Raw genomic sequence first — 13,235 nt, forward strand, 5'->3', positions numbered from 1 at the left:
TTTAACATGCCAATCCATCTAATGGATGTGTCCTGAATGGTTGTCATGTCCCCATGCTGTTAATAGAAATCTATTCTCACAATACACATATTCAAGAGGACTGTATTTCTATGATTTTTCCAGCGGTTCACCTTTTTTTAAAGAGAAGTGTGCTTTTCTTCAATTTAATAACCATTTTAAAGCAGCCCTTATGCAGTACCATGCATTTGATCGGTAGGATGTGGGTTAATTCTTATAATCTTATTTTTTAACACAAATTCTCAACCTGTTCTTAGACTAGGCCAGCATATATGGGAACCTTGCTACTCTACACAGAGAAGTACTGAAAAACAGAAAGTGAGTCATTCTGCCTGCTCCTGTCTGAAACAAACAGTGCTGCACTTTCAAAAGGTAAGGGCACAGGCCAAGAAATTGCAGTGACTCATTCTGCCAACTCCTTGTTCTACTTACATATTGGTTTAACATTCAGTGTGCCACGATCGCTGAGATCTTTGGAGGCTGATGATAAACAAAGTGATGTCAGGCAAGTCTATCTGCAGCAAAGCTCGTCTGCCCCCAGCCACCATTACCCACTGAGTTCTTTACAGATGCTGCTGCAGCCATCTGGGACTATTGAAGAGATCTATCTTTTTAGACTCAGGAGCAGTAGGGAGGCTGTGATGAAGTTGTGTCATCTGAATTAAGCTGCCTTGCAAGCACCATCAATGACAGAGACTTCACTACCAGTGGCAGTCACTTCCCCCTCCACAACTTTCACAGGAGCAGCCTGTGAATGGTGGAACTAAGGGAGAGAAATAAAATGGTTGGGCCAAATAAGTAATCAAAGTTATGGCTAGGAAAAGCATAGACTCTGATCTTCTTCGGTGTTAAAGGGGAACAACACAGCACTATTATAGCACTGCCTGGCTTGGTGGATTGAACCTTCAATGAAAGATAAATTGAAACATAACAGAAATAGTATTTGCCAAAAATCGTTACAGACGACTCAAGTATGAATGGTGCAGGATGTGCACTATTATATCTGAATAAATTGTCATGATAGCATCATAAAAAGATACAACACCAAAGGCCATTTGGCCCAATACTCTGTGATGATATGTGAACTATCATCTATGTATATAATATAACCAAACTGTATGTAAACATTAGTGCCTGTATGTATAGATTAGTATTCTAGCATCCGACCACAGGTGGCGTGGTGACAGGGGAATGACACTGGAAGACACCCACATGTGAGACACAGAACCTGGGCAGCACAGAGACAGAACCTGGACATCAGGTGCAGAGTGCAGTCGCATATCGAGCAGCTCCTGAGTCAACAGTAATGAATAATAGTTAATCATAGTTTGTATTTGTGGCGCACAAAGACTCACGAGAGACGAATAGAGATGAAGTCGATGAGGCTTTATTAAGCGTGACTTGTTCCCCGCAGTTCAGTAGCAGACTGGCCTGCGGGGGAGAACTCCTGGTTCTTATACTCCGCCTTCAGGGCGGAGCTAGGGGTCAATAGCCAACCAGGACCCGGGATCTGTCAGCCAATGACATCACGGCTTCACAGTCCCACATGACCCCTAATGCATACTATCACAGTATTTAGCTGTCGGATCCAACTATAATCTTAGTAGGCATCATAGAAACCCTTTAGTGTTTTAGCTCATTAATAAACAGTTTTGTTCATTTACAAAGCCGTATGTTCTCTGGTCACTTCAACTACAAAGATCTCACCATCCGTGCTTACAGAAAACATTACATACTGTAGTGCCAGCTGTTGCTAGAGCTGTCCAATTTGTCCCATAAGAACTAGGAGCAGGAGTAGGCCATCTGGCCCCTCGAGCCTGCTCCACCATTCAATGAGATCATGGCTGATCTTTTGTGGACTCAGCTCCACTTTCCGGCCCGAACACCATAACCCTTAATCCCTTTATTCTTCAAAAAACTATCTATCTTTATCATTGTCCTGCTCTTTCCACAAAGCCTTCAACAATTTTTACCTTCAAGTATTTGATCAGTTCCCTAATGAAAGTTACTATTGAAATAGGTTCCACCATCGTGGTAGCATGGCTCCTTTAAGGGGGCAGGCCTGGCAGACCATGTGATCAGCTCGGGGCCAATCATGTAGGAGCGTGTGAACCTCAGCCAATAGGGAGTTTGTGCAGGGCCCTGGGAGCAGGACCCCAGGCAGTGTTGGCCCCAAAGTCAAAGAGACAAGACCCATCCTATTGTGTTTGATGCCTGTATTATTACCAACCTTTGCCTTCCATCCATAAACCCCTTTGTTACTATTGGAAGCCTCCAGTGTGTTTCTCAAGCCACCACAACCACCTTTTCAAGTAGTGCATTCAATCACTACAACTCGCCGAGTACAAAAATGTTTCCTTCAATACTTTTAATAAACGCCTTAAATGTGTGTCCTCTGATAACTGCCTCTTCTACCATTGGAACAGGTACTTCTTGGTTGGATGGTCCCTTAGAAGTGAAAGGGCATTCACACCTTTTAGAATTGGAGGGATTCTTCATAGCCAGCTCTGTAGAGACATGAGTCTGACGAGTTTTGACTAAACATCAGGTGACATGTCTTTTCACACATTCATTTTGGAAAAGACTTTTAAACACAATTTAAAGGTTTGAAAATGAAATATGCCTTTAAAACATTTGCCAAAAAGTTTGTAATATCATAATTACATATTCATGACAATAATATTACTCAATTGTTCAATAATACAGTGGTGTCGGGAATCATTTGAAAATGGCATCCCCAACAATGACCAATTATTGAAAAGAATATTGTAGCAGATAACTGCATTATATTTATTCCCTCAATAATGAGAGGGGCTTATTAAAAAAGAATGGTAACACTTCCTAATTATTGTGTTTAATGTTTCTTCTTCAAGGCATCATACTTAGCAATGAAACTGATTAATGAAATTCATGAGAGCTATGGGTGCCATTTTCAAAAAACAGGCTCTGTGAGGGACAATGATAATAAATGAAAATTTTCACTGCTGCACATTCATGTAACATTAGCCAACTGCATCCTTAATTTATTAAAGAAACATCCCTTCATTAATACTGCTGCCAGTGTGATTCCATCACTAACAATCTACCATATAAAATTCACAGATTAACAGCCTTATACTGTTCTGTAATGATATTATATCCATATATATATATACATATACACATTTCTTTTTAAATTGTGCAAGTCTGAAATTAGCATGGTGGCACAGTGCTTAGCACTGCTGCCTCACAACACCAGGCACCCATGATCATTTCTGGCCTTGAGTGACTGTGTGGAGTTTGCATGTTCTCCCCATGTCTGCATGGGTTTCCTCCGGGTGCTCCAGTTTCCTCCCACAGTCCAACGATGCGCAGGATAGGTGGGGTGGCCATGCTAATTTTCCCCTTAGTGTCCAAAGATGTGCAGGTTAGGTGGTTTGCCATACTAAATTTCCCCTTAATGTCCAAAAATGTGTCAGTTATGGGTAATGGCCATGATCAATGCACAAGGTTAGGGGATAGGGCAGGGGAGTGGGCCTAGGAAGAGTATTGTTTCTCAGTCTCAAAGCAAACTTGATGGGCCAAATATCTTCCTCTGCACTGTGGATTCTACGAAAAGTCAAGACTTTAGGTGTAAACAAATATTGTCAAGAAGGGCCATAAATTTTAATAATAGTAATAACAGTATGAAAGACTATGGCCACATCAGGAAAAAATAATTATAAAGTAAAATTAACGTTCCATATCTCAATGCATGAAACATCATGACATGATAGACGAGTTGAAGGTACAAATACAGGGAGATAGGATTAATCTAGTAGCTATAATGGAGAAGTAGTTGCAGGGTGATCAAGATTGGGAATTAAATATTCCAGGGTACTTGATTCTAAAATGAATAGAGAAAATGGAAAAAGGTTGTGGGGTAACCCTGACAATAAAGAATTTGGAAATTGCAGTGGGGAGAAAGGATTTTAGCCCAGAAACTCAGAATGTAAAATTAGCACGGTAGAATGAAGAAATAGCAAAGGGCAGTAAACACTGGGAGGAGTAGTTGAGAAGCCCATTAATAGTAATTGGAAAGAGTATAAATCAGGAAATTAGAGGCGCTTGTAACAATGGTAATGCAATAATTGTGGGGACTTTAAATTTAATTTAAACTGGACAAAGCTAATTGGTAAAAGTAGCTTGAAAGACAAATGTATTTGAAACAGTTTTCTTGAACAATAAGTTGAGGACCCAACTAAGGAACAGAGTATTTAAAATCTTTTTTTAAATGTATATTTTTATTAGAGTTTTAAAATTTTTACAAATAATGCAACAAGCTTTCAAAACACAAACTGGGACAGTACAGGATGATTATTTCTGCAAACATTAGAACACAGAAAGACAGGATTATTTCAGAACTAGGGGCGAAATTCTCCCGAAACGGCGTGATGTCCGCCGACTGGCGCCAATCAGTCGGGCATCGCGCCGCCCCAAAGGTGCGGAATGCTCCGCATCTTTGGGGGCCGAGCCCCAACATTGAGGGGCTAGGCCGACGCTGGAGGAATTTCCGCCCCGCCAGCTGGCGGATACGGCCTTTGTTGCCCCGCCAGCTGGCGCGGAAATGACATGTCGGGGCGGCGCATGCGTGGGAGCGTCAGCGGCCGCTGACAGTTTCCCGCGCATGCACAGTGGAGGGAGTCTCTTCCGCCTCCGCCATGGTGGAGACCGTGGCGGAGGCGGAAGGGAAAGAGTGCCCCCACGGCACAGGCCCGCCCGCGGATCGGTGGGCCCCGATCGCGGGCCAGGCCACCGTGGGGGCACCCCCCGGGGTCAGATCACCCCGCGCCCACCCCAGGACCCCAGAGCCCGCCCACGCTGCCTTGTCCTGCCGGTAAATAGGTGCTTTAATTTACGCCGGCGGGACAGGCAATTTATCGGCGGGACTTCGGCCCATCCGAATCGCGGGGGGTGGCCCGCCAACCGGCGCGGCCCGATTCCTACCCCCGCCGAATATCCGGTACCGGAGACTTCGGCAACCGGCGGGGGCGGGATTCACGGCAGCCCCCGGCGATTCTCCAACCCGGCGGGGGGTCGGAGAATGACGCCCTAGGTCCTTAGAACTAGTGAAATTTTTTTTTTTATTCAGTCATTAGATATGGGCATTGCTGGTAAGGCCAGCATATGTTGTCCATCCATAATTACCCTTGAGAAGGCTGCCCGCTTGAACTGCTGCTGTACACATGGTGTAGGTCAGTGTTTTTCAAACTTTCTTTCCTGGAACCCACTTTTACAAACCAGCCAACTTTCAGGACCCATGCCAGTTGACCTGCGTGAACCACCATTTTCGCTTACCTTTAATGAGATAGGTGAGCCTGTTTGGTCCTCGCAATCTCATTTGCTCTGTCATTCAATGTTACAATTTTGCTAAGGACTTAAGCTGATGATTTAAGTTCTTGCAGCATCCGTTGAAAAAATTTAGAGGTTTGTCTTCAAATACCTTTAAAGTGTTGAGGGTTTTAAACTTTAATTTGCCAGTCCTTCCATGCATATAACAAAATTTGCATCCCGGTTTACGTTGGTATAATTAACAAAGCCATACCTCAAGAAATCATCTTTATACTGCTTTGTTTGCGATTTCAGTTTCTTTTTAGTAGGCTGTTCACCAGAGGCCCTGCGACCTCTGTGTACAGCTCACACCAGCACTCCTTTATCCTGCAATGGACTCTCCTGCGCAGCTCTCCAGCAGATTTTGTTGTGAAATCCTGTCCTGTTTGTATCTCGGGCCCTCTCTTCCTTATGACAAAACAATCCATCTTTAGATCTTCACAGTCCACAGCTAGAAAATGGAGGAATCTCTCCTCTGTGATTTGGCGCAAAAAGCACAAACATACAAAGTGAGTGGCATCTGTGTACTTGACGGGCATGTGACCTGCTCTCTGCCACTGCTCCTGGCAGGAAGACTGCATCGTTCGCATTTAAATCCCAGTCGCGGGCATCATTCTCAACTGAAAAGCTGGCCACGGCTGACATTCTTTTACAACAATTTTAACGGTTGTTCTTATGTGTTACAAAAATATTGGAGACAGGAGAAATGAAAAGGCTCTTTGACTGGTTCAGACTGTTTTTCAGGAGATGTTTCCTCCAGGAATACATTGGGTTGGAGTTGGCAACCCTGTTTGAGGCCAGGGGGACTGAAGCCTTGTAAACGTGGTTAACCGCTAAATTTGGCGGAGGGGGTCAGACGACCGTAGCAGGACATTCACATGGGTTTGGAGGATGTGCTGGAGCCAATTTAACAGAGAACTGTGCCTCCTGCAGACTTGGTGTGTAACTGCACTATCAGATTCAGGGCGGGTCCACTGCGATGGATGCAGAGCCATTAACAAAGACCTCCCCCATCCCTCAACCAGCATCCTGTATCCATTCAAGAGGTAATCCCCCATCTGTTTGATGATCTTGGCCTGGCATTCATCAAACCACTCTGTTACTTCATCAAAAAACCCAAGTAAATTAGTTAAAGTTTTCCCTTAACAAATTCATGCTGGCTTTCCTTAAGTACCCAGTATTTGTCCATGTGGTAGTTAATTTTGTCTCCGATTAGTTTTCCCATCACTGAAGTTAAACTGATTGTAATTGCTGAGCTTATCGCTACACTTTTTTTTAAACAACAGTGCAACAATTGCAAATCTCCAGTCCAAGTCTAAGGATGACTGGAAAATTATGGCTGGTGCCTTTGCATATTTCCCTCAGTATCCTTGGACGCATCTCATCTGGTCCTGGGTCCCTTATCAACTTTAATTATAGACAGCCGATCTACTACCTCCTGCTGCAGAAATTTTTCCTGAACACACTGGGGCTCTCTTGCCCCTCTCTGCCCCAGTCTATATTCAGGTAATTAAAGCCTCCATTATACCTACTATATTATTCTTGCAGTTGTCTGTAATTGCCTTGCAAATTTGTACCTCTACATTCTTTCCACCAGTTGGTGGCCTACAGACTACACTGCGAAATGTAATTGTACCTATTTTATTCGCTAGCGCTAATCAAATATATTCTGTCCTTGACCCCGCTGGGATATCCTCTCTCTTCAGCACAGCAATACCCTCCTTTACAATACCACCACTCCGACCCCATTTCTTCCTTCTCTATCTTTCTTCAACACCTTGTATCCTGATATATTTAACACCCAGTTCTGTCCTATGAGCTAGGTCTCTGTTATAGCCACATCATATCAATCTGCACCTTAATTCACCAATCTTATTAGCCACATCCTGTGTATTCATATTGTTGCTCTTTTTAGCCTTAGTTTTATTAGCTCTGATTATGTCACCTTTGCTCACGAGTCGCCAGGTATCTTTCTGATACCACCACGTGGTTCAAGCTCGAGTTATGATTAATAAGTCAGCACACTGCTTAGTAAGATTGAAATTAACGGTCATTTATTATATACAACAATTAATGCTTACACAATAATCCTACTATCTATATAGAAACCTACCACTACTGGCCAATACTTAACTTTAGGAAGGGCCCACCAGGTCAGGGAAACGAATGGCTTATCGAATCGGATCTGGCCCGCGGGATTCAAAAAGGCTGATACGGGTCGATGGCTAGGAGTCTTTATCGGGTAGCGATCGCTGGAGTCAAACTTACAGTTTCTGGTCGATGTTCTTGCGAAGGTTGCGAGCAGGAGAAGAAGGGAGAGAGAGAGAGAGATCTGAACTTGGCACCTCACTTTATAGGGCCCAGGGGCTTCCCGCCTCTCGGGGCGGCCCTTGACCCTGAGTCCCAAGTGATTGGACTTGTTCCCAATCACTGGGTTCGATATGTCCAATAACGGGGCGATTCCTCGATCGGGGGGTGGTCGTCCACCTGTCTTTGTTTCGGCCACTGCAGGTGCTGACAGGTCTGGCCCGGCATTCAATTGCTAATATGTTGCAATTGTTCCCGGGGATAGCTGATTAAACTGCAGATGTCTGGGTTGATGTGCTGCTAATAGTCTTGAGTATCGATCTGGGCCGACTTCCCCAGAGCCGAATACGCTATTCTGTCTGCAGCTGTCCATTTGTGTCCTGTTGGCTGCTTTTCCCATCAGCCTTTTCGGTTAGCCATTTTAAATCGGGTTTTGGCCAAATTAATAGGGAATCAGCCATTTTAGGTGGCTACAATATATATGCACATTAATCGTGGCTTGGACAATTTTGCGTGATTCTCCGGCCTTGTTGTGCTCTGGCTCGAGCAAAACGAGTCCGGTGAATTGCGGGAGAGGCCGAAAACAAGAATCGCGCCAGGCGTCAAAGAGTTTGCGATGCAACCGCACCGTTCCATGGGAGAAATCGGGATCTCGCCGTAGCATGGCGAGAACCAATTATCACCACTTAAGCCCTATTTCCATACAATTAATGGGAGCGACCCCATAACCTATGGCCTCTCTTGATTCATCGGCCTCCCAGCAAGTGGTCACGCTGGCGCCGATCAGTACTCTTTTTGAAAAACGTGAACCTGGTGGAAGGGCTTCTGTGGGGAGTCAAGGAGGTGGCTCACCATCTTTTCTCACAAGCAAAGAGCACGGGGGCAGCTGGGGGAATCCCAGGAGGGTGGGGGGAGGCACTAGAGGGGCATTCTCGCGAGACAGCAACATGCCAACCTCTAGATCATGTGCACCTGTTCTGGGGGCAACCCTTGTTCCTGCCCGTCTGCCCCACCGACCACACATAACCCCCATCGATTGCCGAGGCCTCTGGCCGTGTGGCTGATGGCTACTGCTAATAGTGAACTGGCAATCGTGGTTAAGTGAGCACTTCACACAGCCCAAGTGGATTCCCGTGGATAGGCAGGCTATGTAGCATGTGGGAATCATTGCCTGGCATCACATCTTGATGCCTGGACACTGAGCCTGAACACTGCGGGAGGCAACAGCACACATGCAGCAGCCAACATCCGAATACCCAGGGGACGGGACACAGCTCCGGGGACATGCCTACGGCCGGAGGGTGGGTGAGTGCCATGGGGAGGGGGGGATGCCTGGAGAGATGGACCAAAAGTTCAAAGGTTGGGCTGCCATGCACTAGAAAGTGACCGAGGCATCATACTGGTTGTGCACAAGGGTGTTTAATGCGTGTAACAATTCCCCACTCTCCAATGGCGCCGCCCTCCCTCCCCCACCACCGCCCGCCTACCCCTCCTCCCCATCCCTCTACCCCTTCCCCGGTGTCCTCAGTGATCTTCAATGTGCTTGCCTTCCTAGCTCTACCGCCATGCCTAGGTGTACCCCAGGATGCACAGATGGAGGCAGCCAACTGCTTACCACGACCCGAGGCCTTCGATGCACCTGGCGGGCATCGTCTTGGGGCTCTGGGGTCGGAAGGCCCCGGCTCACTTGTCAGCGGCACAAGCACAGCTGTGTTGCCCTGTTCCAGGTGCTGGCTGCGAGACATGACCTCATCAGAGGGGTGGAACTCAGGGAAGCTGGTGGCCACCATCGCCACTCCATGGGATGGGTCTGGGTTGCCACCCAGCACCCCTCCTCCCGCTCGGTGCCCACAGGGCCCTGGGGTTCACCTTGGCACAGAGGGGCAGCTTGTCCGAGCCCCGGCTGCCCGGCATAATTTGGCTCTGCCAGTCCTGGTGGTTCCCCATGATCGGCACCATCATGTCGACGCCCTCGGCGATGTTTCTCAGTGACTGGGACATGCTCTGCAACACCTCGGCAATGCCCACCTGCGACTGGGACCAACTCTGCAGCCCTCGGCCATTCCCACCTGAAAGCGGGACATGTTAGGGCAGCACGGTAGCATTGTGGATAGCACAATTACTTCACAGCTCCAGGGTCCCAGGTTCGATTTCCGGCTTGGGTCACTGTCTGTGCGGAGTCTGCACATTCTCCCCGTGTGTGCGTGGGTTTCCTCCGGGTGCTCCGGTTTCCTCCCACAGTCCAAAGATGTGCGGGTTAAGTGGATTGGCCATGCTAAATTGCCCGTAGTGTCCAAAATTGCCATTAGTGTTGGGTGGGGTTACTGGGTTATGGGGATAGGGTGGAGGTGTGGATCTTGGGTAGGGTGCTCTTTCCAAGAGCCGGTGCAGACTCGATGGGCCGAATGGCCTCCTTCTGCTCTGTAAATTCTATGATAGAACCTCATCACGGTCAGCCTGGTACTGGCTGATCCTGGTACATTCAGATGCTTTAATACAAGCTGCAAGCACTTTGAATCTGTTGGACAATGGCAATGGCTGAGGCTCCTCCACTTCTACCTTCTTAATCCTTATAGCCTCAACCACAATCCCACCCTCCTGCCCCTGACCATGGACCAAATCAAATGACCCTATCCGAAGAAGTGTGACCCCATCTTGGAACAAAATATCAAGTAAGGTTGCTCCTCCCTGATGTGTCGCAGCATCTGCAGCTCAGCCTCCAGCTCGATGACCCTGAGACGAAATTCCTCTGGCTGTATTTACTGCAGATGTGTTTGCCCTGGAACACACAAGTGTCCGCAAGCTCCCACATTATCCAGTAACCGCACATCACCTGGCTTGCGACCATTATAGCATTTAGTTAATTAATTAGATTTAGGTTTAATGTCATGTGTATTGAGGTACAGTGAAAAGTGTTGTTCTGCATACAGTCCAGGCAGATTATTCCATACATGAAAAACACAGGACATACATAAATGCACAATGTAAATACATAGACAGACATCGGGTGAAGCATAGCGGAGTGTAGTGCTACTCGGTAGAGAAGATGTGTAGAGAGATCAGTTCAGTCCATAAGAGGGTCATTCAAGAGTCTGGTAACAGCGGGGAAGAAGCTGTTTTTTAAAATCTGTTAGTGTGCGCCCTTCGACTTTTGTATCTCCTGCCCAATGGAAGAGGTTGGAAGAGAGAATAACCTGGATGAGAGGGATCTTTGATTGTGCTGCCTGCTTTCCCAAGGCAGCAGGAGGTGTAGACAGAGTCAATGGATGGGAGGCGGGTTCACGTGATGGACTGGGCTCTGTTCATGACTCTCTGAAATTTCTTACGGTCTTGGGCCAAGCAGTTGCCATACCAGGCTGTGATGTAGCCAGATATGGTGCAGCCCGAATTTCCTTACTTTCCTGAGAACGTTTAGGCGCTGTTGTGCTTTCTTGGTCGTAGCGTCAACATGGGTGGACCAGGATAGATTGCTGGTTAAGTGTATACTTAGGAATTTGAATCTCCATCTTGGCACCATTGATGCAGACAGGGGCGTGTACGACACTTCGCTGCCTGAAGTCGATGACAAGCTCCTTAGTTTTGCTGATATTGAGGGAGAGATTGTTGTCATTGCGCAATGCACTAGGTTCTCTATCTGTGCTCTGACTCATTGTTGTTTCAGATCCAACCCACTACGGTCGTGTCAGCAGCAAAACTTGTCGATGGAATTGGAGCCAAATTTTGCCACACAGTCGTGTGTGTATAAGGGGTACAGTAGCGGGCTAAGTATGCAGCCTTGTGGAGCCTCGGTATTGAGGACTATCGTGGAGGAGGTGTGGTTGTGTATTCTCACTGATTGTGGTCTATGGGTCAGGAAGTCAGGGATCCAGTCGCAGAGGGAGGAGCCAAGGCCTATGTTTTGGAATTTTGATATGAGCTTGGCTGGGATTATGGTGTTGAAGGCAGAGCTGTAGTCAATGAATAGTAGTCTGACAGAGGAGTCCTTGTTGTCGAGATCTCCAGGGATGAGTATAGAGCCGGAGAGATAGGGTTGTGGCGGCTTACGAATTGCAGTGCAACAAGGCAGTTTGGAAGTATGGAGTTGATGACTTTCATGACCAATCTCTTGAAGCACTTAATAATGATAGATGTCAAGACCACCAGATGGTAGTCGGTGAGGCACGTTGCCTGGACTGATTACATTTTAATTAATGTCAAATCCCCCAGTTAAGATCATTAGGAAATTGCACGATCCAATCTAATAAGCTTTACTCCTACTAGTAAACCTTAGTGATATTAATAAAACTTTACAATTACTAAAATGGTCTAAGTTTTGAAATGAGAAAAAATACTCATCAACCACTTGTTTTCCTGTGACGTCAAACTGAGATCTTTCTTAGAATACGGTTGGTCCAATCATGAACCATGGATTGGACAAATCTTTTAGGTTCTGCTATCTGTCTCCGGATCTTCTTCTCTTCCGCTTTTTTAGGTGTCTCTGCTCTTTTAGGTGCTTTGCCTGTCTCGGGTTTCCACTCTTTCCCACTCTTGTAGGTGCTGCTGTCTATCTCGAGGTCCTCCTCTCTCCTGTTCTTGTAGAGCAGTTAAGTAGTTTGGCAAGAAGATGAAATGAAATGAAAAATGAAAATCGCTTATTGTCACAAGTAGGCTTCAATGAAGTTACTGTGAAAAGCCCCTAGTCGCTACATTCCGGCGCCTGTTCGGGGAGGCTGTTACGGGAATCGACCCATGCTGCTGGCCTGCCTTGGTCTGCTTTCAAAGCCAGCGATTTAGCCCAGTGTGCTGGCAAAGGAGGTGTGAAATTATCCACTTTGGTAAGAAGAATTTAAAAGCAGGATTTTTTTTTAAAGGTATGAGAATATTTAAAGTTTGAATTCAGAGGGACTTGGAGCGTCTTTGTACACAAATCGCAGAAAGTACACATTCAGGCACAGCAAGCAATTTGGAAGGCAAATAGTATGTTAACCTTTATTGCGAGGGGTTGTAATATAAGAGTAAGGACGTCTTGCTGCAATTTTTCATTTCATTTCATTTTTCAATTAAATAGACCTTTGGTGGGATCAGGCCTTGGGTACTATGTACAGTTTTGGTCTTCCTGTCTGAGGAAGGATACTTACCTCAAAGTGGATGCAATTAAGGTTCCTGAGGTGAAGCGGCTGTTATATGAGGAGAGGTTGAGTGAAGGAAACCATAGGGATATGGAATGGGGCTGGAAAATGGAGTAGGTATAAATTCAACCATGATCTTATTGAACAGCAAGGTAGGCTCAATGGGATTTATGGCCTGCTCAAGCTCTCATTTCTTGTGTTCTCATGGAACATCTTTTCATTGTAAAAAGAGAATTAAAAATGAATTTGCTTCTGGCTGCCACACAAATTACAGTTATAATTTCTCAGACACGGGAACTGAAACATATATTTGAGTAACGAGCCTTACATCGCAACATCCATGTTGCTCACTGGAATCAATGGAATGTCTCAGCCACACAGTTTTTTCAGACATGCATCGTTTTTAATGCTGATTTTCCGTACTTTGGCAGCTGCAATGTTTAGGGTAAGCAT

The sequence above is a fragment of the Scyliorhinus torazame genome, chromosome 2 (assembly GCF_047496885.1).
Source record: "Scyliorhinus torazame isolate Kashiwa2021f chromosome 2, sScyTor2.1, whole genome shotgun sequence".
Taxonomy (NCBI): domain Eukaryota; kingdom Metazoa; phylum Chordata; class Chondrichthyes; order Carcharhiniformes; family Scyliorhinidae; genus Scyliorhinus; species Scyliorhinus torazame.